This window comes from Cupressus sempervirens, chromosome 4 (genome assembly GCF_028749045.1).
Source record: "Cupressus sempervirens isolate cs-2001-9-10 chromosome 4, ASM2874904v1, whole genome shotgun sequence".
Classification (NCBI taxonomy): domain Eukaryota; kingdom Viridiplantae; phylum Streptophyta; class Pinopsida; order Cupressales; family Cupressaceae; genus Cupressus; species Cupressus sempervirens.
The window spans coordinates 451,500,702-451,528,228 of NC_143121.1; the positions used below are offsets into that span (position 1 = coordinate 451,500,702).

Here is a 27,527-nt window from a genome sequence, read left to right on the forward strand (position 1 = left end):
AATGATAAGTGAGTAAGTAATCTAAGGGAGACAATTATGTGGATATGTTATTGAGATCAAATAAGTGTTTGGTGTAGTACAGAGTGCTAGTGGATAGTTGATCATGTGGTATTATTTTGAAAGTAATATTACTAAGACCAGTTGGATAGTGAGTTTGGTGGTAGTTCTCCAAAATTTGTTTGGGCAGTAGGTCTTTCTGCCTTCCAAAACTCTTAATAGGGTTGGTACAACTCCTAATAGGGTTTGAATCTCCTCATGACAATTGAAAGTCTCACTAGTACATTTGCACTTGTTTTTCTACCAAAATTTTTGACCAAAGCTATGATTTCTTCTTTTTTGTTTGTTTTCATTCTTATGTTGGTTGAAAATAAAAATTCTATGTCTACTTTGGTCAAAATTTCAACCAACTTAAAAAAATCACATTATGTTATAACAAAAAAAGAAAACCTTTAAGCTTTTCATTTGTGTGAGGGCTTCATTCGTGCAGGGGCTTCATTCGTGTAGTAGTAGCCCAACCGGCCAATCCCATAGAGCCCTGTGACTACTCCCTCGATATGCTGCTATCTCTAAACTTATTGTTTGCTTTGCTGCAAGATAGAAATGCCATGATCAATGACAGGACTAGGGGTAACCACTAAAAAATCATGGAAATGTGGTGACCAATGATAGGAATTATGATTATGGGCATGGCGAGAAATCATTCCATTTAGATATTTTGATTGAGGGATATGTAGCAACATCATATTTAATACTTCAAGGCCAATGTAGCAAATTGTCTTTGGTCTTACACCCATCATGCTTCCTCTCATCATCTCCATGATTGCTAGTAGTCCCGACACCAAAATGTTCCTTCTTTTCACATTTTTAATATTGTACTATTTGTTTTATTTTCCTAAATATAATTCTAATAGATTTAGCACAAGGATAGAGAAATGTTTGAGATCTAAGAACTTTATGATGAAGATTATTAACTATTGTTGAGAGCTTTTAGGATTTCAACACACTATAATAATGGATTTTCTTTTATTTTAGAAAGTAAACCCATAAGAATATATTTCAGAAAGAAAACATTATAAATATGTTATAGGGGTTGCTTTCTATATACATTATAGCTAGATTACGAGCTCAAGGATTCCTTGAAATTTCAAGGCATATAAAGTGCAATACACTCTAAACTTGTAAACTACACAAAAGGACACTCATGAATGCTGAAAATGCATTAAATATCAAGATAGGCTCAATACTTATCACGTCCCCCAGTCAGCCTAAACATGAATTGCCTTTTCTGAAATCATAAAGAAACATTGTTAGTCTCCAAAGTACTTGTCATATTAAAAACAAGTGAATTACAAGTTAAAACTTAAACCCAAATGGGCTAAAAATAATAAACTATGGATATAATCTCAATTATAAGGTTAACTTCCTACCAACACCAAGAGATCGGTCACTTCTACTCCTTTCTTGAACTTGTGGCAGTACCTTGTGAGTTCTTGGAGACACTGAAGATTGCTTCAAATTGGGTGATGATGGAAGAGAGTGTCTTCTTATCATACCAGTGCTCTTCTCTTGAACATCTGGACTCATCCTTGGAGAAGCTTGAGCATAAAGGTTTTCCTTCACTGACTCAGTGGTAGCCATATAATTAGGAATTGATGGACTTCCTTGCAAATTGTTATCTGAATGATCCCCTTTTGTAGATCCAAATGAGCTATGCCTTCTACTTGTCTTTTGCTTTGTCACGGGAAGTTCAGGTTCTATGTTGATCTTGAATCAATAGTATTATGTTTGGAAGGTACAAGATCTCCATTTGAAACAGAAGATTCCTTCTTTTCTTGTGATAATTCATCGTCTTTGGTAATGTTTTCAGGTGGGATTGGTTGCTGGGCTGGAGATACTTCTTGAACAGAGGAAATTGTCTCAAGCTCTTTATGTAATGGATCAAATGAGAAATGATCTGAAGATACAAGCTTAACTGGTTCATCATGTATTCCTATATCTATGGAGATAAGTGTTGTAGTCTACATGCTAGTTTGATCTGATTTAGCATCCAATATTTCCTTTGGCACCTTTTTAAAGCTGCGCTTAGGTATCTTAGCTTCTACATCCAGATGATCTGATGATACAACATCTGTTGTTGGGTTTGATACCTTTCTCAAGTTGCGCTTAATATTTTCAGCCTTAATCTTAGGTGTGTCTGTTGTTGAATCAACCATTGAATTTGACACCTTTCTTAAGTTATGTTTAACCTTTTCCATTTCTACCTCTGGGTGATCTAATGTAGATTCCATAATTGAATGTGATCCCCTTCCTTTGTTGCACTTAACCTTATTAGTTTCAACCTCAGTCTACTTTGAAATCAGATCCACTATTGAATTGAACGCTCTTCTAAATATATGTTTAGGCCTCTCAACCTCAGCTTCATGATGATTAGAAATAGAGTTTGTTGCTAATTTTAGACCTTTCTTAGACAACGCTTTGGCTTCTCAGGCTCAACATCTGTATGATTTGAAAAATGATCTGATGTTAAATTTGAAGCCTTCCTTGCATTGCGCTTAGGCCTTTCCACTTCAGCCTCAGTTGACATTGCAATTTCACTTGTCTTTTGTTTCTTTGATGTATTATTTGTCTCCTTAGAATATTTCAAAGGATAAGCAAACATCCAACATGCCATCCACACCCATCCTGAATTGGAATCATTAGGACCACAATCAATTTGTAGAGAATTTATCTTGGGTGCATGCTCCAAAAGCTTTCTCAAACAATTATTGAAATTAATATCAATGTATGTGGCAATTTAAGAACAGATTGGAAGAAATGCCATCGCTCAAACTAGTTATGCTGATTATGATTACTTGATGAGAAAATACATTTGCCAACAATTTTTCAAGTTGAGAAGCTTCGTTGGCCGTGTTGGTTCCCAAAATCGTAGATTGAAAATCCAAGAGCCTACCACTTCTCCAATAGGACTTCTCAATCAGTTTTGGCCAATGAACGGAAATCACTTAGATTCCCCTGCACTTCAGGCTCCGCTACACCCAGGCGGGTAAACCTTCACCTTGAACGCTGACTACCCAATTCAAGGGTTTTCTATAACGAATTTAAACTTTATGAGTTCCTCGACTGGCAAGGTCCTTGAACTCAATCAAAATGAAACCGAAACTGGATGCTAAATACTTGATGATTGAATGTTTTGTATAAATTTTATAAATAATGGAATTGATGCTTGCAAGAGGAATATATTAATTTTTTGACTTCAACAAAAAGACCAGTGCCTTTGCTCATCTGGGCGATAGAGTCAACTTCAGAGAATTTTTACATACAACTTCATAATGTTCAATGCACTTGTACTGCCAATAATTTTGATAATCTAGATGCGACAGACCAATTATGATGCAATCTTAAATTAGTCCAGATTGAATTTTAACTCTACTGAGACAAACTAGACACAGTTGTGGAAACAATTAAATATTTCACAACACGTGCGATGATCAAATTTAAAATGCTAATTGACCATGTCCACTTATCTGATAACAAAATCATATACAGAATTTTAAAATATAATTATGAACGACGATTCCCTTGTGGTTTAAATCTCTACGCCATTAACAACAAACAAAGAACATTTTTATTTTATTATTAAAATAAAATAATTTTATAATAATAAAATAATAAAATTTTATTATAAAATCATATTGAACCCTTATTCCTCCTTACAACAAAATATAAATATAAAATGCCTCTTCTTTGAATATCTGAATGAATGTCTTTTTTATATCTCTTTCTATTTTCATTTGAATATCTTCCTATTTATATTTTAATGAGATAGAGATGTGACTCTTAAAAAAGTCATTTATTTAACAAAATATATTATCACCTTCTTCTATTAAAACCGCACCACTTCATTATTAATAACTAATCGATACTTTCCCTTTATACATCTTGTTTTTTATCCTTTAATGTATTTATTTCTTCAATCTTGCAATTTATCGGGCTCATTTTCTTATAATATAATTGCATCTTTATGAGCACCAACGATTGTTAGACGTTATCGGTGCAACTTCAATATTATTTCCTTAATATGATACGAATTGATGATAATCTCTACCGATTTACTAGTTTGAGACTTAGGTATGTATCGACTGATTGAGAATGGATGTGGTGGATGCATGTCACTGAACTGGAATCTCTGCGTGTATAACACTGGCAATGTATTTCTGAAAGGTCCGTATGATATAAAGAAGGCCCATTCTTGATGCGACTTGGAAATGGTATTTCAAACGATCAGGATGTAAAGTCTTCGCTGCCCTTGCCATCATACGAACCTTAGTCGCACTATTCCAAACGGCTCCTTATTATTACCATTTGTGAAACTTTCAGGTCCATTCTCTTTGTATTAAAGTTATTAGATAATGACTTTGCGACTCTTGCTAACTCTGATTCAAAACTATAATTTTCTTCTTATCACCAATCCATAAGTCAATCTCTAGATATCCAGTTGCCACAAGTATATCTCTACCTTGTTTGATTTTAATGTGCCGTCTTCAGATTTGACTCTGTCCATTTGGGCTTTATCGAAATTTCTCAAACTCAACCTAGCTCCTTTAACAATATTTCTCATGAAGTTTAATCACAATCTTTGTGATTATATCAGGCTAAATGTAAATGTGCCTTTTTCGTGTCTTTGTCCATGTAAAGCAGTCCCTCCATGGTTGACGGCAAACCATATGGATTAGTATTTGATACATATTCAAAACTGTACATAGAGTCAATTCTGTTTTCTGAGTGTTATTAGAAACTTCATCTGCTTGTCCACCATATATTATCGCAAGGATTTGGAATGGTCAACAATACTTTCCTCCCATTGGTATCATCATACCTTACTGTTGGAGGCTCCCATATTCCTTTGGCTCTGTATCATTTATGTTTGAGTATCTCATCCTAGTCTACTTAGCCACAATCCATAAAAACTTTCCACTTTTGCCCAATCTTAACAAAAATTGGAGGCTCAAATTTTGAGCTCCACCAGGCCGCAAAACCTGTGGACCTCTTTCTTTCCTAAAACAGTCCAAAAAATTATTGTTATTGTATCAGCGATCAAAATAATTGTTAATAACATCTGACATGAGCTTCCACAAAATATTTGTATTCAATCTGTTACCAATTCATTTCCTCTTGGACGATTATGCCTGTGTCTATGTCCAAGTTTCCTTGTATAGCTAATCCTTGTTCTAACATTCTAACTTGGCGACCACGAACAAGTGCTTGCAATCTAATAATATATTAGAAACAGGGATGTTGGCTAGATTACTCTGAAGATGATCAAGTCATAAATCAATCATCGATTTTTTATAGAACATTAGTGACATCAAAGCAAGAAGTATTTACAAAAGATGATTAATCAATACAAAGCTTTTCAAAAAACAATTTAAGATAAATAAACAATTGGTTGTCAGTTGGTACCTCCCAGATTATCTATCCATTCATAATGAACAGGCAGGAACAGTGACATTAAATTCAGAGCCTCCTAGCTTGACGACGTAAGTCAAATTGAAACATATTCAGCTTGAGAATATTATGTTCAATTGAATATCAACAACCATTAGATGTGGGTTGTAGTTGGGAAGCAGCTATAGAATCCAGTACCCATGTATGAGCTGCAAATCGAGATCCCAAAGCATCTGCTAGAGACTTGGCTTGTTTTAGTCTGCTCCAGATAGATGTGTCCTTCAGTTTCTCAATATGCTTGTTTATTTCTAGAAGTTCCACATTGTAAAGCACAATAGTACTATGACAATCCGGCTGGTCCATTATAGGCTTCCTAGGTAGAACTACACCTCCTGCAGGTAAAACTAAATCTTGAAGGTAGCCTTTCAAAGAGGCACCAAACTCGCCACTAAGATAAAAGCTTAACCCTTCAAACAGTTTTGGTTTTGGGACATCAATCAAGATCTTAAACATTAATAAATCCCTTCCTATAACAAGATTTTGTATTGGAGTTGTAGCTTGAAAGACAGGTATACCTGTTTCTCAACACGCAATTGGCCACGCTTTGGTCCATCAAGTGTCGTGAATATCATGAGTTATTTCAAATCCCTCTTCAGGAATTGTTGACCCCTCTTTAAGGCATGATGTGATCCCTGTGTGTTATTACTGTATCAATGAACATGTATTGTGGCTAAAACTCAATGTTTTATACTCTAAAGAATCTTGAAAAAAATCATTCAGTTCTAAACAAAAAGATACTAAGACATAAAAATCAGCAGTAGGAACACAAAACCTACAATCTATATTCAATATCCATTTTCCTTCCAAGATTGCCATCAGAAATTTTAGTGTTCTTCTACAAGCACCATTTGCATCAGTAGATGCAATTACATGGGTTACAGTTGGACTCCATGCCTTAGAGATAGTCTCACCAACAAGATTTGCAAAATTGTTTAGAGTTTCCTGCATTTAAATGAGATTTCTTTATTGACAGCAAATTGCAATGGCATTTAAAGGAAACAACAATACTGTAACAATTTGACACTCATTATATACCTTTTGGGTAGTGTCAAGTGTAGAGCCACACAAAACCCACTTGCAAGATAGACCTAAAGGCCATGTCCATCTTTGCCTTGGTTCGGAACCTGCAAGTATACTAGTAGAGCTTTGGTTACCTCTGCAAATATCAAACACATGATGAGACAGCACCAACACAATCAAACAAAACATGAGAAATAACTCTTTATTGCTACTTCTCAAAGTGAATTCAGCAATGACCTACAAGGTAATGCCTTAGTAGTGATCTTTCCCCCCCTTGTACAAAGGGTGCTATCTTGCTTCATGGTTTTACGCTTTCTCTCCTTTGGAAATTTGTGCAATGCATGAGCAGGGTATAGCATAACATAATCATCCTATAGGCACCAAGACAATCAACCGACAACAATTCAGACCATAGTTTATCTTGTACAATAATGGAAAAAAATACTTGTACAAGGCACAAGATTTCATTTCTCACAATATCCCATCTACACTTTGAGTTAGATAGCACACAAGGAACATGAAAGCTCCTGTGGCACTTTGTGAAATAGCAACCAAGAGCTGCTCTCTTCAGTCCACATATAGTGCACTTGATTTTTATGCCTCTGGATATTTCCGTCTCAAGATTCATTATACAGTCACCTTTGAAGTAGACAACGGATGCCCTAAAATTGGTGCAAAGAATTCCAATATATTTCAATCAATGTTAAATATGTTTACAGGTGCTAAGTTAATGGACCACAATATAGGTCAACCCAAAGGGAAGCTAAAAGAGAGTATTAGGCTACAAACTTAGCAGTCAATGTAAAAACTTTCAAATCCTCACCATTCAGCACAGAACTTATGCACATGCACAACATTTAATGACATCTCTTTTGCTTTAGTTACTACCCTTCCATTGTTGTAATGCATCATTTGACCTTAGCCTGGAAGATTGCAATATCAATATGCAAGTTAGTACTGCCATGAACTGAAATACATGGATGCTGGAAGCAAATAGCCTAATGCTCTCACCTCTGAATTGCCATATGTTTGACAAAAAGCACAAACAACTTGAATTCTTCAATGTGCTAGAATCACTTCCTAAACTATTTCCAAGGGCTTCTGGCTGCCGCTTAGTTGTGTTAGCTAGTTTAGTCGTCTCTAGATTGCCACTACTGACAATGTTTCCAACACCAATTTGACTCACTTGTGCTAGATTTATAGTCAAATGTTCACATACTTCATTTTGGGCCATGTTGGGAATATCCAATGGATGGTGGCCTTCCTGATCCCTAACTTCTGTGTCACTATTTGTTGTTTTTGATACACAACTATCAGTTGCAGGTTTACTTGTGGACAAGCCAAACATAATGTCAAATATGTCAACTATTGTAAAAGCCAACTCGTGATCTGAATCTGGCAGAGACTTGTCAACACCTACACTAACAGAAGAATCTCTCACATGAGAGAATCCTTCACCATTAAGATTCATGCCACTGCTCCTTTTAGGCTTCCTCCCTCTCTTTTTCTTGCCAAGTGCATTTTCACTAACTGGTTCTGCCTTGAGCTTAACATTTCCACCTTTCTTCATTTTATTGCAAATTTGTCCATCGCTATCTGAAAACTTAACCTTTTCTTTCCTAGATGGTTTATTTGGCAAACCTACAACTCCAACATTAGCATTTTCACTATTGTTTTCCTTTTCCTGTTCCCTTTCCATATCAGATCCACTTGCACTTTCAACTGTAATAATTTCGTCGTGGCTCTTGTTTACACCATTGACAAGTAATGCATCATCTCCTTCCAATGACTTGGCTTTTTTTTGCTCTCAAAATTGTAGCCCGAATTTTGAGAAATTGAGCCCTCTAAATGCTTTTTTGATGCCTATGTACCCGGCTGTCCATTTGAGTCCCCTAAGGTGTTTAATGTTTCTAACACCTTGTCTTTAGTCTGTCTAAGCATTTCATGAAGAAAAATTGAGATTCCGAGCCATTTAGTGAAGTCATGTTTTGAGCATTTACCAAATTTGCATTTTACGCTTAGTGTCAAACAGCGGCAGGAGGCTGAGTTTGACATTAAATATCTCGCACCCAGAAATGTTTCATGACTTGCCACTTTGGAAGTGTTTAGTGTGCATACCTGAAAACCTATGTTTCAGATTTTGAGTCGTTTTGAGTCCATTTGTCTAGGTTTTGAATCCCTCAAAGTTGGTCAATTACTGTTTTCATGCTTTTGCAACTAATTCTAAATTCTAGAAAGCTCTGTTTGATGTATTATAACTTTTGGCCATTTGACCCAAATGTTGAAATTCCTTTTGTATTGTGTTATAGATGTCAGAGACTTGTTATGTTTCAAGTTTCAGCTCATGACGAATCCGTTTGCTCAGTTTTCAAACGCGATTCCAAACGCAATTTTTAAAATTTTACTGGTATTAGTATTTGCAGATTGATTGGTACCCCTATTTATGATGTTATAACTCAAAATTTGTGATAGATGAGATCGAACGGATTGTACCATCATGTTGTCCTCTGAAAATACTTCAAGTGTGCTAGTTTTCAAGCTTTGGAAAATCTATTTGCACACTTTTCCAGGTCATTTCTATTTGCAAAAAAATGATTTTATGCCAATGTTTCCAGTCTGCCAATTCTGAGTAGCTCACTTTGACTGTTCGCCAAATGCGTCCTATTATTCGTCATGAGCCCAAATCCCAGATTTATACTCACCTCTTGATAGAGAACCAATGCCCCAGTTTTTGTCCTCCCATGTGTCAGTTTACCCAATTTTTTAAGCTGATTCTGAGCCTAGTTTGTGGTTTTTTGACATGTTTTCTTGCAGGCAGTTCTTAGAGGTCAACTTTGACAGCAAATATCTTTTGACTCCGAATTTTTCATGAGACGAGATTCGACAATGTGCATGAATGTAGAACAAAGAATCAGTGGGTCAAATTTCAGAGCCTGGTTCGAGGTTTGGGTCAATTTTTAAGGCTAGTAAAAGGACCTCCTGGCACCAAATTCATAGTTTGCAGATCAGTGGTAAAATGGGTTTCAGTTGATTAATTAGTGGTCGAATTAGTTTCTAGTTAGTCTGAGAAGGTCGGTGGATCAATTTGAAGGTTCAGTTGTTTGGAAACGAATTTTTTTTTAGCCAGACCCACTTTGGGGCCCGACTAATTTCATCAAATTAATAAGACATCGAGGTGCGAATGGAGAGTTCAATTACATCAAGGATGTCTTACAGTTTGTATCCTTATTTTTGAATATGTGGATCATAACCTCATTGGATTCCTTGCATGTCCTTTTATAAATTTCAATGAACTCCAGGTGAAGGGTTGTATCCAATGATTATTATACTAGCTTGACCCTCACCATGCCCATGGTGTTTTGACTACGGGTTTTGCATGCCATTGTACCTTCTCAATCTCATTATGTTGCCTCATGGAAGGGGATATACAGGAGTAAAAAATGTTTGTCTAAAGGCCCAACAAGCTCAATATCTTTCGAAGTAATGATAATGTTATGGCCAGAGAAAATGTAGAGACAAAGGAACCCTCATTTTGTAAGAGGCATAGACATAAAGAAACCCATGAAAAGGAGAATACCACCGTTCCAAGGCATTGAAGCCAATCAAAAACAAGAACCCACCTTCGGCTCACAAACCACAAAGTAGAAGCCACAACAACGTTGAAGACATCCCACACATTGGGAATAGCCCAAGTGTTAAAAGCATAAGAAACTCAACGCATAAAGAAGGATGCCAAGTTTGGAGCACCATTCATGCATTAAAGAAAACAATAAGGCAGAGGTGTAAAAGTTTGTAGAGAAGGCTGCAAGAGGAAGAATAATCCATGCCCTCAAAAAAGACTCCATGTGAAAGAATGTAGCAAGCAAGCATGTTGAAAGGAAGAGGCGCCCAATGGAGATCCACGCCATCAATGAAGAACTTGCGCACTATGAGAACAAACTGCCAACAGCAGTAGCATGTGTGAAGGAAAAAGACACAGTCAACAACAAATAAAACCACGCCAAATGTTAGGAGAGGCTGCAAATTAAAAAAAACATAGGATATAATGAAGAACTCGCAAGTGAAGGGGCTTCCCACAGAAATAAAAATAGTCAAGGCAATGCATGAAGGAAAGCTTCCATGCCAAGATTGGGAGGCACTAGCAGATGCAAAAAAGGAAAGGCGCCCTATTTTAAAGGCACCCTGTGGCTTTAATATAAGCTCATGGCGTAACAAAAAGAAGAAACTCAACAATATAAAAGAAGCTACAACAGCCATTAAAACAAGTCCACGCATTCAAAAATAGATGCCTATCAAAGAACAATGAAACCCATGCTAAGTAGGAGGAAGCTACTGGGTACCAGGAGATTCATGTGATTGAAGGGGAAGTCTATGATTAGCCACAGGAACAGTCAAAAGAAAGCCACCATATTAAAGAAGTAAACCCATGGCTTAGAGCCTGCAGCGTGTCAAAAACACAGAGGCAGTATGTTGAGAAGAGGGGGCGGCAAGTTAAAAATGGAAAAAATACAAACATGAACAAAGGAGACTTGCAAATTGGCGAGTTGCAGAGGCCGTGAGGGAGATGTTTTAAAACCCTTTTATCCCACATTGACGCTGTGAGAACTCTTTTAACTCTTTAAATATTAGAACACACAAAATGACTTGTGTATTAAGTGAAGAGCCTTTTGGAAAAGTCGCGGCTTATGCATGAGGGTCCCACTTTTGTCTAGGCTGGAGGTTGACATCAACATAATTTTAAACAAACTAACCGGCGTGATGAGGTGGCAAGAAATAGACTGAGGAAGGAGATTGTGACACATGTCCTGATCGAGCGGGTGTCGCTATCTTGCCAACAAGAAGTGCTCACTAGTTAACTATGGTGATATAGCGAGGGTGGAGATGGTGCTGACACATGTCATTGGGCCCGAGCATCGAATTAGATCATGCCAAGTGGTAGTGAGTGGGAGGTGATGTGGCAAGATCTAGACAGATCAAGGAGATCATGCCACGTGGCACATTCAACGGTCCTCGCTATCTCGCCACACGAAAGTTGCATGAGAATTACCATAGTGACATAGCGAGGGTTGATATGGCGACGACACGTGGTGGATGATGCAAATCAAGCGGGTCAATCAGAATGTGCCACATGTCACTAGTGATATTATTATTTTTGTTAAGGATGCACGTCAGAGAATTTTAATTTCAAAATGGGTTAAATCTAAAGTTTGGACTTTAGAAATTTTTAAATTTTTGAAATTTTAAATAAGAGTTGCTGACTTAAGTCTCATAGCAGAAGGCTATTTTTCAAACGGACTTCTTGGAGGTTTTTGAGAGGCCAACATAGCGATGTTATATGTTGCCAAAACTGGGAGAAACCAAATTTTTCGAATATCCAATTAGTTTCTACACAGGAAGCAGTCTGTTCTTCTACAAGAGGTTTTGTCCCAGATTCCTAATCTGCAACCGCATTCAGGTGATGAAGTTCAAAGTTGATTTCTAGCATGGAAATGATCTGAATGTAAGCAAAAGATAGTGAAAATACAATTTTGGTTGATTTTGATCACTTTTGAGTCAGTTAGATGAGATTTTCACTAGCAGGTAGATTAGATTTTGGTGAATCAAAAGGTTTTCATCATTTGAACAGAGATATTTTGCAAATTAGTTACAATGTAATGATGAAACAAAATCAAATCAATGGTAGAAAGAAGAGATAGGTGATTCCGGTACAGAAGATTGAATTCCAAGTGGACACATGTCATGCATATATCAGATCCGAGAGTTTACTCTTTTCTATATCTTTTTGTCTTTCTTTCATTGTAGGGGTTCTAGTTTTTGTCACTGAGAAACCAGTTGGTTCCAGTTCTGGGGAGAAAATTTGCACATTACTGTGAGACCATATTTTTGTTCCAGTTTTGATGTGTTTCCTTCACTGTGATACCATTCTTCAACATTTCTTCTTGTATGAATAGCAATTAGAAAGATAAATACAGATAATCCAGATCTATTAGGTTGTTTCGTGTCTTTCATTTCATACATATGACTGTATAATTTCAAGGAAATAATACAGAGAGCAGCAAATGATTGAGTTTCAATTGGAATCTTGTCTCCATTCTCAGTGAGTTGTAATGTTTTATGATCTTTGGACAAAGAGCCTAGGTCATAGTTGCAATCCCTTAAGGTTATATGTTGCTTCATTGTTGCTAACAATTCAAGGAATTGTGTAAATGCTTCATAGATTCAATAGGGTTAGAGATTTATTGAGGAGGATATCAAGTAAGAATGAGATTTAAACTGAACACAGATGTCTATTTACAAGTTGAATAGATAGATCAGATATTTGAAGATGCACATATGTCTCAAATATTCACATGTATGTAAGTGATTCATGGATTTGCCCAATGGTTAAGGCACTGATCAGTTACAGGATCATTAGGTCTTATTGCTACATATCTGAAGTTTTGTTGAATTCAACATTATTAATCAAACGATCTTCACATTTTATGTCGAAAGAGCTATAATAGAATGCCCTCACTCAACTTATGAGATTCATAGCTTTGCATTTAGCTACCATAAATCTGTGTCATTTCATGAGTCATTAGGAGAAATAAGGGTAAAATCTGCTTAATAGATTCAAGGATATGTTTTTGCATTGGTATGGTATCATTTGAATCTGAGGTTCACCTGCCTAGGTTTTGCAGAGCTTGAAGTAGAAGAAGGGTCATGCCTTATAGTTGGCCTATTGTCTAAAATGGCATGTTGAAAATGGGAGTTAGCTGCCCCTAGATGTGTCACTTTCTCAGTGGGATAATTGAAAACCCTCCAACATTTTCAAACACCAACAGATTCCATTTGAACAAACTCTGATTCTCTAGGAAACTACATTGAAGATGAGTTTTGATGAATCAGACATTGATAAAAATTTAAAATATGATAAGTTCTAACATAAAGAGCCTAAGCCAAAACCAATAAATAGAGATACCTATTATTTTCTTGGGCTAAAGTTGAGCTCAGGTGAGCAAGGTCTCCGAGTCTATTCAAACATCTCACTATTGAAGGTGTTAGGAACTATGATCCCAATCTCATATCCATCCTATATGAGAAGTGAAAAAAAGCCATAGTATGGGTGAAGGCACAAATGGGTTTTTGCATTTATCAATACCTAATAAAATACACACTACCAAAGTAACTACATTCATGAGAAAATATAGTACTCCTATTTCTAAAGCCCATCAATATCCTCCTCTACAAAATTAAAAACATTACAAAGCCCGATGTTTTAGACAAACTTGCTTAAGTCCATACTCAGTTCTATCGATTAGAAAAACAAAGATAGAAACACAAGACATAGCATTCTTGCATTTAACAAAACAGTGGAAGTAGGGAGGAGCCTACTCACATTTTGAACCTCTCAATGGTAACCTTCATCATCAGAATCCTTGAGATCACTAAAAGATGGACACATAGAGGGCGATGCCTATGCAGTTTGAGTGAACTGAGTGGGTTGAGAATTAGGCATCTGAGTGGCATCAAATTCTTCAATCTCATGGTCTTTGAGCCAAAAAAAAGGTGATAGTAAAGGATTCCCATGTTCATCAAATAGGACCCTATCATTCACAGGATTACCTTTGATGGAATTTTGAGCAGTCACACTTATTTCAGGTTTTGATTGAAGACATGTCTAACCTTTAGAATCAAAATGTATAGTATCCAAATTTGTCAAAAGCAAATTTCCATTAATACCACCTCCCTCACTTTGGAATACCTTGTCTTCAGAGTTTGAAGGCTTGTTTACAGTTCTAAGAGGTGTTTGTTCAACACTACTAGGTGGATATAAAGAAACCTGAACCCTCTTCTTGGTTGGGAATGAATGCTTCATAGGCTGATGAGGACTAGGAATAGCTAGAGCAGGAAACTCTTGTTCAATAGTTTCTGTATTTGTGTTTTCTATTGCTTGATGAGATGAAACCACTGACAATCGAGAAGGCATCAAACCACATCCTTTAGCACTCTTCGGCTTTTCTCCAAATTTCACAGATGGCTTTCACTTGAGGCCAATTGGAGAAGGAATTATATTCTCCTTGCCTGGGTCATCTAGTATCATGTATCATACAATGGTAAATTCAAATGAAGAGAGCAAAAGAATTTCATATTCAAGGGGGGCTTTAGGGGAATCAAATTTACCTCTAGAGTTTTTTGACATGCAAGGCCCCAAACCATAAAGTTTAACACTAGCAGCAATCTTCATGTTCCTATATATGACAACTAAGCTATCCATGTAAGGTGCAACACGAACCTCTGCAATCACGAAGGTGTGCATAATTAAATTTTGGTAAGGAAAGAATTAGAGCTCAGCATTATACCATCAACCTTGGCATCTATAATTAAAAGGCCATAACCCTAGCAAGCCCTCGATGCTAAATATGTTTTCATGGAAGAGACCAGTCGTTTTGGAGATCATTATATACTGGTAAAAAGCTCTCAATAATTATAATAAATTGAAAAGCATTAAATTTAATACAAAAGCCAATAAAATTTCAATCTAGGACCCTACCCATGGATAAGAAATTAGAGCCTGATTTGATGGAATTTATCTTTGATGGAATTTTCTGGGGTCACACCTATTTCAGGTTCTGATTGAGGACTTTGATTTGGTAGGGCTATGCCCAAAGACCTTCTAAATACTATTCCAAAAACATTATACACAAAATAAGAGATTTCAAATTACCTCTATGTGAACATGGCACTTTGCACACTGGGCATATAGATGCAGATTTTATAGACCTCAAAATACAAGCATTGCAAACCAGAATGATATGTAAGCTAATTTAGTGCAAGTAAAATATATATATATATATATATATATATATATATAAGCTTATTCTGTTTTTCTATTTTTGTTTGGTTTAAGCTTTTACATTCTTTCTTTTTCATTATGTGTACATGTATACACATATTTATGTATGTACATATACACATAGTTTGTATTATATTGTCCTCTTTTTCTTTTTATTCTTTTAAAATTAATTTTTTGGTCATATCAATTGATAGTTATTTGACACCTCTTACACTTTCTCTTATCTCACCTCTATTTTTTTTCTTTTTAGTTAGTTTAGATCCACAACTTCATTCATTTTTCTTCTTAGGGACTCTTTCATTCTAATGATAGATCAAGGAATGTGATCTAAAACATTGATATAAACAATACTCATGTAATCCAAGTCAATAACATACACATTATATAAGCCAAACATGTAAATCTCCACCATTAACCAAAAAGAAATTTAAGCTTTTCATTTATTACATTTGGAAACCTCTACTTACTTGCAAAAAACATGGTTGTAGGTGAGTGAAGCTACTTGATCCAACAAGCTCAAGCTATAGGGGAAAAATAGAAACAAAATTAAATTTTATGCAAGTATAATCAATTTGGAAACCATTAAAACTTTGAGGACTTTAGCATTCATGAGCTAAAGAAAAGTTTTCTAGACTTGATGATTTTACAAATCAAATTACTTGAATGTAATTAACATACAAAGAGAACTAGCATTACAATGAAGACCATAAATTTCACACAAACCCAAGTGCAAATTGCCCACAATTCCTCAAAAGAAACTCATATAGCACAAAAGTAAACATCGAGTAGCTTGAGCTTTTGGGAAAATTCTAAGACATGCATTGCCCCACCCATCCTCACAATACATTTGTAAGAAAGATGGTAAATTAACAATAAATGAATCCTAGACCCTTACAGAAGCATCCACAACTTATTAGAAAAGCATTCATATGCTTCCTCAAACAAGCTAATGCAATAACACAATAAAACCTTAGCAGAGTATTCAAAGTCTGCTCCTCATGATAAATAGGTGTTCAATGATTTCAAGCAAGATAAGAGTGACTAGATGGAGAACGGTGATAGGACACCACACTAGGCATGCCACATGATCCCAAGAGGGATGTTATATCCGCTCTTGGGCCTAGGGTAGTATTTGGGCACCTCGTCAAGTCATACCTACCTTGTTACTTTTATGGTTGAGTCATCTTAAAATTTATTCTTGCAATCTATTGATTGGACCTATAGTCATCATACATGTTTATTCCCAATCAAAGAAATGTAACTATGAATTATGCTTACAAATTGCCCCTAACTGTGTTGTAGGGCCACAATTAGTATCTTTATACTTGTTTTTCTTATAAAATTGTCATGTAGGGAAAATTTGGATACCCAATAATTTGGGAACATTCTATATGTGTATATGTAGTGTAATACACATACAAAGAGAGATAGAGAGGGCTACGTGCCCACACATATTTATTTGATTCATAATTTGTATATGTTAGCATGTGACGTGTCTCCTACTCCTTACGAATGGGAATGAGGGTCTCTCCCATGAAAGCGCTAATGGTGTATGACTTTAGGTCATCCATTTTGACAAATGTTTTGTAAATAGTAATGATGTTTTCAGTGCAACATCACACAAGTTTCATCAACACACTTGCTCTTGTGTAATCTCAATGTGTTCAATTGTTACACAACTCTAGACATAGTGCTTGTGTGCAAAAGTGCAATGCTGCTCATGTGCATGGTGTGGTCTTGCTCATGTTCATAGTATGGTATTGTACATAGTCACGCATATTGGTACTTAGTTATACAATAACATTGATGCATCTACACCATGAAAAAAAACCACCATACAACACTTGACAACCTGTGTCCCATTGGGAATATTCTATATTAGTTTAAGAGTATTGTGTACGCTTATAGAGGAGTCTGTTGATATACATCCTAATCCTTTGTAAGTATTTTTCCTATTCATTGTTAATAAAAGTGGGATGTTTGTTAGAAGTATTCCATACATCGAACACATACTCAGTCTGTAGTCCTATTTTCTATCTACATATTCTATGAAATTTTCCATTATGAGCTAATATATCAAGACCTTTTCCTAGACCACTTTTCATCTGGACCATAAGTATCAACTCCTCATGCTTGCTGAAATTTGCAAAAAATAGGTTAATGGAGCATGGTACATTTGGTTCAACTTTTGAGAATCTAGATGAAGGAACACTATAAATAGAGAAAAATGGCAGCTATATTCAATTTTAAGGTTAGATGCTAAAAGAATGACTCATGCTACCTTGAAAATCTAGCACCAAGAATCTTTAGATAGTTTTGTAATTGCATGAGCTAATTCTTGCCAACATTACAATTTCTGGCACAAATGTTTCCCACACAACATCACAATTCTTCCATAACTTGAGCAATTTTAGACATTTCTATGTTTGAAGTCAAAATTAATGTTGTAGGGTTGGATATTTGGATTCTATAGTCTGGAGAATACTTCTTAGTCAACAATGTCATTGACATAAAGAAGATTTACTCTAACATTTTTAGTGCTCCACTAGTGGCAAACACTTAACACAATAGGGGATGGATTTTTCAATGTTGTTTATAGGATGAATTCTAGTTCAAACATTATGAGGTTGAATATATAAAGTTGTAGCAATTGTGCCAACATAAGTAGTTTATGCAGAATTACATTAAGTACAACTATTTTTCACATTGTCTGAGAGCTTTCCTATTTGTTATGTAGTAGCAGTTGCCTATCTATTAAGAATCAAAATATATTAAACTCTGCTTCTTGATGGCAGGTGTTTTTTCTTGATACTTTGAAGTTTTTCTTGTCTCTATATGGCCACAAATTGCATGTTCTCTGCATGGATATCTCTTCAGATGGTGATCTACTTGTCAGTGGTTCAGTAGATAAAAATTTGAAAATTTGGGGGCTAGATTTTGGTGATTGTCATAAATCTCTCTTTGCTCATGCTGACAGGTAATTGATGTTTGTATTTTACTTTCATATTGGGAATCATAATTTAAGTTGTAACAAAGTATTGACTTGAAGATGATAAATTCTACAGTTAGATTTCCTGGTCAATGAGAAAACTTTTAATTTCAACAGTTATTGGTAAAAGGATCAAACCCCATTGAATTGAAGAATTTGTGGAAAATTGTAATTGTCTTATACATCTTCTTTGGACTCTGGGTTGTATCTGTAAATACAAACAAGAGCCTTGAGTACCTTGAGACCAATTATTATGAGTAGAATTTCTCTCAAAACTTTGTTGGATACATATGTGCATGTGTGGTGTTATAAAAAACGTTCTCTTTTGTATCACTTTTAATTGCTTGAAGACTCATTTCAGCGTTTGACACTTATAATTTCTAGGGATTCAAGTATTACCTGAACCTACTTGGTCACCCATCTTCAATGGCTTTCATCTGAATATTCTAGTTTTTCACTTGCATTGACTGAATTGTTTTTGGAATCACTACTTAGATCATTTAAAGTGACACCTATTTATGTAATGATGGACAGTGTTATGGCAGTTCAGTTTGTGTGCAACCACATTATATGTTCAGTGTGGGAAAATGTCGACTTGTGAAGTATTGGGATGCAGATAAGTTTGAATTGCTATTGATATTGGAAGGGCATCATGCTGAAGTTTGGTGCCTTGCAGTCAGTAGTCATGGTGACTTTATTATAACTGGTTCTCATGATCATTCTGTTCGGTGGTGGGACCATACTGAAGAACCTTTTTTTTTGAGGTGGTTTATTTTGCAACGGATTTTACTTTATATTTGAAATGGATATCCACTATGATCATTTGCATCTTCATCTCATCACATCAAGATTTATGATCTGTGTAGGAAGAGAGAGCAAAGAGGTTGGAGAACATGTTTGAGTCAGGCTTGGATGATGCTGTTGACAGTCAGTTCAGAATAAGAGAAGACATTCCAGAGGAAGGGGCTATTTAGATGGTAGGGAAGAGAACACAGGAGACAGTTACTCCAACAGATTCTATGATTGAAGCATTAGACACACAGAAGCTGAAACCGAGCGTCTTTGTCAACATGAGGTATGGATCAACCTCAATGTCAATTTGTCTGCATATAAGATAAATCTGGGGGTGGATGACATGCACTTGTCCTATACTATGTATCATTTTGATTTTATTGTATTCAGTCTGTAGTGAGATCAATCATATCTTTTGTTTTCCAATATCTCTAGATAAATGCATAGAACTAAGGTCATTGCATAGAATTAAGGTCATTGTTGACTGATATAACAATAATTGCAATTAATATGTAGTCAGGCTTGCTATTGTTAATTTTTCTTTTTGAAATATGAGTTAATTATAATCTTTTTGTTGTTTAGGAGGACAGGAAGAATGGATTGACAACACAATTTCAGCCAAACATAATGATGTGTGGTCTTTCTCCATCTTCTTATGTTCTATGAGAAGTCTCTGCAGTTCGGATAAATGATCTTGGACAAACCCTTTTGGTATGCTACGAATACATTTATATCTGTAGATACAGACATCCTTGAATTTAATTTTTTCTTAATTAATCTATAAATTTCAACAGCTAGAGATGCTGATATTATTGCCTCAGTTTCGTCTTATCAGAATATTTTTCTTATTGAGATTCATGTCATTTTATTTTGGAGAATTGAGTAGAACGCAAGCCAATTCAATTTGTTCTATCCTTTTACAAAGACATAGATGCCAATGATTAAAGATAACTTACAGAAGTAAAACATGTGCAAGTGTTCATGCAAACATTCATAGATTGATAATAAGCCAAACCTCTCAAACTGTTAGCTTCTTCCTGGAGTTAATGGAGACAAATAATTGAGTAAAAAATTATGCTCAAGTTATTCAACTTACAGCTATAAGAGTAGAAATTGGAAGAGGTACTTCAACAATTGGTAGTTTGTAAAACCTATTAAACAATGATATTATCATTTCTAAAGATTAAAAGTATGGCATTGAGCTAGAAAGAAATTGCAATTCATTTTAGGCCATCTCTGTTTGCAGACTATCTTTTATTAAATATAAAATATATTTGTTTGACCTACTTCATACTTGAGTTGCTTTTGATTTGGATTTTGTACATAGCTTTTCTTTCATCAAATATTTAATGCATTTTTTTGTTAGCTTTTTCATCACTGGTAGTATTGTATAGCTTGTTGAAAATGCTTAATGTACAATTTGTTATTAACAATATGTTTATAATGCAGGCAGATTAGAGTTACAGAATGATTGAATCTCTACAGAAAGGGTCACTAGGAATCTCGCCCTTTATATACTACACAAGAACAAAAAGAGAAAATGAAGGGAGGGGGCAAGCGTTGGACTTAATGGCATAGCTTATTGCCAATTTAGTGAAATGAGAACAATACTACAATATTGGCACCGTGGCCTTGAAAGTTTGAACTAATGATCTTAGATACTTGATCATTGTTTTGCCATGAAAATTCCTTTTAAGGATGAAGCTTTCCTCACAGAACATATACAAAACATAGTTCTATAAACATTTTATTTTAGATTTACTTATAGTTAAATACACATGCTTATATTTTAATGAAATTTTGTTATCTCTTTTCTATATAAATGTTATGCCCTATTCGTTTCTAGTAAACTTCAAAAGTAGTTGTTCCAGTGCTGAAGTTCTTGTGGGATAAAATGCATAATTTTCATATAGTGGTGTTTAGTTTAGGATACTTTTCTTCTTCAACTTGTGTACTGTACTATACTTTGAAAATTGATTGTCATGAATATGAAATTCCTTTGTTACTTTGATTACATAATATATCATTATTTACAGTTGAAAAAATTTATGTTAACTTTGGTAATATCAAGAGCGCATAACGAGGCATGTTACACTTCAATAGTTCTACTTTTGCTTACATTCTTGGATGCTTTCATTTCAAAGAATACACGTCCATGTTATATGCTTATGTTCTTCTTTCTCTTATATTCATACATGCTTCAATACTGTTAGAATCTGATAAGATTAATAACCCAGAAAACTAGTGCAAAGAATAAATATCTAAACTATGAATGCAAATGATACAAAATCAAAATAGCATCATAGAGTTAGTCTCCAAGAGAGTAATGCAAACGCTGGAAGCAAAATAGCATTAAGAGGATGCAAAAATTAGAGAGATGCAAATACAAGCCAGGTAGTATGCTTATATAGGCTAGGAAGAGGGAGGAGGTGGCAACACCAACCAATGAGGAGCAACCATCTATCGGACTAAAGATAGCAAAGTATCTTTCCAAGATAGCTAATGGATGCTCACATGTAGGAAGGTGACACCTCACAACCATTCACCTAATAAGACATGCTTTATTAACCTAAGTGAGATTATTAAAAGTGTAGGAAAAACCTAGCAAAATAGGAAAAATAAAAAACTACACTAACACCCCCCCATAAGCGAAGCTTAGGTGGATGTAGAAATGGGCCCCGACAAGTCAAGCCTGATGAGATACCCATGTACATAAAATTCTCCCAAAAGAGAGAGAAAAGAGACTCCCCAAAGAAAATTAGGACTCCAAGTGAGAGGAAGAGGCCCCCCCAAAAGATGAAGCATCCCACACCTCCAGCAAAGCTTGCAAATTTTGTCTGGTAGATCCACTTACATCGAACAAGTTTTCTTCCCTTAGGAAAAGGGACAAAATCCCAAGTGTGGTTCCTCATCAAGGAACTATACTCTTCCTGCATAGCTGTATCCCACTCAAAAATACTAGAAGCCTCATGAAAGGACTGTGGATTTGAGACAGTAGCAATGAAGATATGTAGAGCATCCTGGAATTGTGAACGAGTCTGCTTGGTGTCTGATGGATCCCCAACCCAATCACCTACAAACTGCAAGGTCTGTCTAGCCCAAAGTGGACCAGAAGATGGAGAATCTAGAGGAGAATCATCAACCTATAAATGATGACTAGGAGAGGAAGGAGGTGAGTCCTCTGAATCACTCTCTACATCAGAAGTGGAGGTAGAAGACTGCTCAAGTGAATCTGACCCATTAGAAGATCTATCATGTATTCCAGGTGACTCCAATGTCAAAGTATAAGGCAACCCTGTGACCATGCTCTGTTGGTTAAGCTGATGCAAGTAGTGGAAGTTAAGATGGCCAAACCACTCATGCCATAATCTGCTCACATCATTAGAGTGAGTGAGTGAAATAGTCAAAAGAGGATCAGGAACAAAGTGAGAAAACATATAGAGTCATGACTGATGATCTGCTCACCCAACTACAACTGTAGAATCATTGTGCAACTCACAAATCTCCACTGAATCAGAAGTGAACTCAACCCGCTTGCCTAAACCTGTGTGAGTGATCTAGTGTACCAATAGGAGATTAGTTGACAATGAGGGTACACAAGGAATATCATGGAATGTGCCATCCCCCATATCAACAGACCCTCTCCCACACACCTCAACAAGAGTGTTATCACCCATCAAAATAGAAGGCATAGTACACAGCTCCAAGGATGCAAGTTCTTCCTTAGATGAAGCCATGTGGTGTGAAGCACCCGAATCAAGAACCCAAGTGGATGGTGAGGAAGCAACTACAAAAAGGGGCCTTGCCCTTTCCTTTCCCCTTGCTGTTTTCTTTTTCCTTGTTAGACCCTTCATTAGAACTTTGTTTGATAGACTCAGGAACATTGATATTATTCTTCTCAAGAATGTATGTCAAGTGATCAAGTTGTTTCTGCAAACATTTATGTTCATCATGACCAGGTCTTTCACAATAGGCACATTTGACCTTTTCTTTCTTAGGCTTATCGCCCTTGGAAGATGGCGTATCAATAGTTGCTTTTGAAAAAATCGATATCTAATCCTTCTTCTCCTCGCTATTCTTTTGTTTCTTATCCTTACTATTGTTGTTACTACTTTGTCCTTGTTGTTCTTTTGTGCCTTGGTTGGCAGCCAAGGCATGTGACTTAGAGGACTTAAGAGTGCCCATCTGGATTAGCTTGTCCTATTCTCGAGTGAGATTGACAGCAAAATCATCTAAAGATGGCATGGTGAATTGAGTACCAAGTGCACCCTTAGTAGCATAGAAGGTAGAGACAAACACAGAATATTCTGAACTTAGCTTAGAGAGAATACTAAGAATCAGTTGTTCATCTTTCTTTTCAATTCCACATTGTTTTAACTACAACTTTAGTGATTTTAATTTGGTGAAGAAATCTTGGATTGTTTTGAAATTGCCTGGACTCAAACTAATTAATTTATTTTCCAACACATGACCCCTCATTGAATCTTGTGTGCCAAATACTGTTTCTAGCTTTGTCCATACTTCATTTGGTGTATCCAAAGACTCAATGTGAAATAGCAAGTCAGGAGAAATAGACAAACACAATGTTCCAAATGCCTCATCACATTTGTTAAACCACTTAGGCTTATCTTCATCTTTAGCAGGTTCAGTTTCAAATCCCATAGTTATCCTATTTAATCCAACTTTTCTTAAGTGAATTGTCATGCATGATTTTCACTCAAAGTAATTGTATGGAGTTAGGATGGGCATATTTGTTTGATCCATGATGAAGAAATGCAGAGAAGAAATGCTAAAAAGAAGAGAACTTAGCCACGACAATGCCCCCCACTTTTTACTCAATCAAAGAACCCCCCCAAAGAAATATGATTTGGCACTTTATTTTAGTGCGTTTACAACTACCACTAGAAAGAAATACTTAGTGGTCTTGATTTCAATGCATTACAAACGCTCATGAAGAGCATATGCTAAAAGTGAAACTTGGGCACAATAATTAAGGAAAAAAATAACACCACTGCGATCTACTCAAAAAATCATGCATTTTCAAAAAAAGAATCGCCTTGATACGAGGTCGTATGAGAAATTTATGATCCTCTAAAATTTCCAAAATGAGAACCGTGCACAGTCACGGCTGAGAATCTGCAATTTCTAAAGAATTCATGAATGAAAATCAAAAAACAACTCCACTAGTGGATAGAGCACAAAAAAATAGCCAAGTTCATAACAAGAATCATCAAAATCGGAGTTCGTATGAGCAAGAATGAGACATTTAAAAACTGTGTTCAAATCTGCGACTGCCAATGGAGAGGGGTATGGCTGTAGCTTTGCATGCTCGATTCTGCAAAATATACAGCTTGCATGCAAAATCTAAAAGATACCTAGATGGTTTTTTGGGGCTACAAACAAAACTCAAAAAGCATTTTTCTTGCTGATGTACAGAAGATGTTGCTGTAGTGTAAATCAGATGTTTTAACAGTAAAAAGTGGCTCCAAAAATCAAAAAATGACCCCAGCAACCAGAATATGACATGCAAATGCTTGATCAACTTCCTAAGTCCATCAATGGCATGCTGGAACCTGCAAAACTAATTGAAAACTCCAAATATGCAAGTTGGTTGTCAGATTTGAGATTGAAACCCCAGAGAAAAACTGTTTTTGTCAAAACTTTTCTGATTCTTAGGCTCGAATCTCTCAAATAAGGAAACTAAAATCTACTCTTGCATATAGAAAAGCTCTGATACCATGTTAGAATATGATAAGATTAATAACTCAGAAAACTAGTGCAAAGAATAAATATCTAAACTATGAATGCAAATGATACAAAATCAAAATAGCATCATAGAGTTAGTCTCCAAGAGAGTAATGCAAATGCTGAAAGTAAAATAGCATTAAGAGGATGCAAAAATCAGAGAGATGCAAATACAAGCCAGGTAGCATGCTTATATAGGCTAGGAAGAGGGAGGAGATGGCAACACCAACCAATGAGGAGCAACCATCTATCGGACTAAAGATAGCAAAGTATCTTCCCAAGATAGCTAATGGATGCTCACATGTAGGAAGGTGACACCTCATAACCATTCACCTAATAAGACATGCTTTATTAACCTAAGGAAGATTATTAAAAGTGTAGGAAAAACCTAGCAAAATAGGAAAAATAAAAAAACTACACTAACAAATACATTGTTGTCCATAAATTGCAAATTCCTAATAGTCTCTTAGAATTTAGCAGTTCAAAAGTCCACCAATCAAAGTGGTAGTAGCAAGACCCGAAGAGGTTGAGTATAGACTTAGTACTACTAGGCATCCAATGGTTGGTAATAAATCAGCACCCTTGGCACCATCCATGCATAGGAAGTTTAACAATGTTCACAAGATACAAGCGCATTAACACAGAGAAATCTGCACACTTATGCTCTACCAATTCTAGTTGGTGTTGGAAGTGGGAATACAACTGGTAGAGGAAGAAAATTTACAATGGGATCAGGGATAGCAGGTGGATCTAAGACTATTGCATTTTTGTAGCATACATCTCCATTATCACAATCCAATAATCAATATACAAGATCAAAAAAGAATGAGTTGAATCTTATTGAATAAGTTGAAAACCTTTGTACTACTCACATATTGAGTCAAAATGTCATATCAAGAGGTCTTCCGAAAGAACCAAAAACATCCATTTGAGAAAACACATTGCTTGTGCTAGCTTTAGTTGAAAGGATACCTATGGTAAGGTTTGACATTCCAGATGCTTTCGATTCTAAGAGAATCAAACGACCTGTTGTTTTAGGTCCATTGACAGGCAAGTTGTGGTCTAATTAGTCAAGTATACCTAGCAGTGGCCCATTGACATCTAAGTGTATAGAATCTTCATTCAAATCTAGCCCTATCCTTCATGGCTTTGACCCCAAAAAATTAGTGGCTTTGACCCTAGAAAATTCAGTTGCATCAGTATCATTCACATAATTGATGGTGCCCTATGCATAAATGTCCAATTGTTCCATGTTGTATCAAGCAATTGTTTCTTATCCAAGCCATTTAATTTGCAATCTTTTAAATTTCTGCAAAGATAAAGTTGGAGTAGGAGAATTTTTCTTCTCAAAGGTGTCCTTTGATTGTAAAGCATCCATTCCATTATTTGTTGAACAAGATCAATAGATAATGGAATAGACACTTTACAATGGAATGGATGCTTTACAATGGAAGGACACCTTTGAGAAGAAAAATTCTCCTGCTCTAACTTTATCTTTGCATAGATTTAAAAGGTTGCAAATTAAATGGCTTGGATAAGAAATAATTGCTTGATACAGCATAAAAAATTTTTTGACCAAATATTGGTGAAAATTTTGACCAATTCTTGATAGTTTTCTACCAAGAATTGGTCAAATTTTTCACCAATTATAAAAAAAAATTGACCAAACATTGGTGAAAATTTTGACCAATTCTTGATAGTTTTCTACCAAGACTTAGTCGGAATTTCCACCAATTATTAAAAAAAATTGACCAAACATTGGTGGAAATTTTGACCAACAATGACAAATCAGAGCTAGCAAAACTAATTTTTTTTTGATGAATGTATTGGTCAAAATTTTGACCAACCTGTAGGTTGGTCAAAATTTTGATGAGAAAAATTACCTGTAGGTTGGTCAAAATTTGAGTCCAAATTTACTAGTGTCTCCTAACAAATACTGGTATGTATTGAGTGTATCTCATTGACTCCTAACAAGGTTCATCCTCTTGTAAGGAACTTATATATTAGTGCATCATTTTGTGAGTACCATCCCCACTAGGGTTATTCCTTTGATCAAGGGTTTCTGTAGTTAACAAATCTGGTGTTATTGTGTATGGTTATCTTTTTGTGGTTGTTTCAATTGTTGATTACATGTTTTAGAATTATTAAGCTTAATAAGAGTTATTTTAATAAGATAAGTGATTCATCCCCCCACTCTTAGTTATCTTGGTGGACCTTAGTTTCAAAAAATACATGTGTATTCAATATGTGTGTACATGCATGTATATGTTAGAAAGTAAAGTCCACTAAGATAAATGGGGAGGGTGGGTCGGGGAGGGGATGGGGGTGTGAATCAATTGTTAGATCAATACAACTTTTATCAACCTTATTAAAATTCAAAATGTAATCAATAAGGAGATATACAAAATAATGTCAGATATGTTAACTAGGGAACCCCTTGATCAAAGGAAAAATTCCAGTGGGGATGGTACCCACCAAATAATGAACTAATATAAAAGTTCTTTGTAAGAGGATGAACTATATTAGGAGCCAATAAAATACATTTATTACATATTGGTCCCTATTAGGAGACTTTAAATCCATGTAAGGAGATTCCAACCCTGTTAGGAGTTGTAGAAGGCGGATTGCCCCACTATCCAA

General features: G+C 35.7%; 1 long non-coding RNA gene and 2 pseudogenes across 1 annotated transcript; 1 reads left to right on the forward strand and 2 right to left on the reverse strand.

Moving 5' to 3' along the window:
* Nucleotides 1–1,247: 1,247 nt before the first annotated feature.
* On the reverse strand, nt 1,248–5,271 carry LOC149561934 (uncharacterized; annotated as a pseudogene).
* A 318-nt stretch (nt 5,272–5,589) lies between these two features.
* LOC149561935 (protein BREAST CANCER SUSCEPTIBILITY 1 homolog) lies at nt 5,590–17,224 on the reverse strand (annotated as a pseudogene).
* Nucleotides 17,225–19,120: 1,896 nt separating this feature from the next.
* Nucleotides 19,121–20,992, forward strand: LOC149561936 (uncharacterized). The gene is made up of 3 exons (XR_016363475.1): nt 19,121–19,425; nt 19,725–19,853; nt 20,592–20,992. It is a non-coding gene; the product is annotated as an uncharacterized LOC149561936 (long non-coding RNA).
* The last annotated feature ends 6,535 nt before the right edge of the window (nt 20,993–27,527 follow it).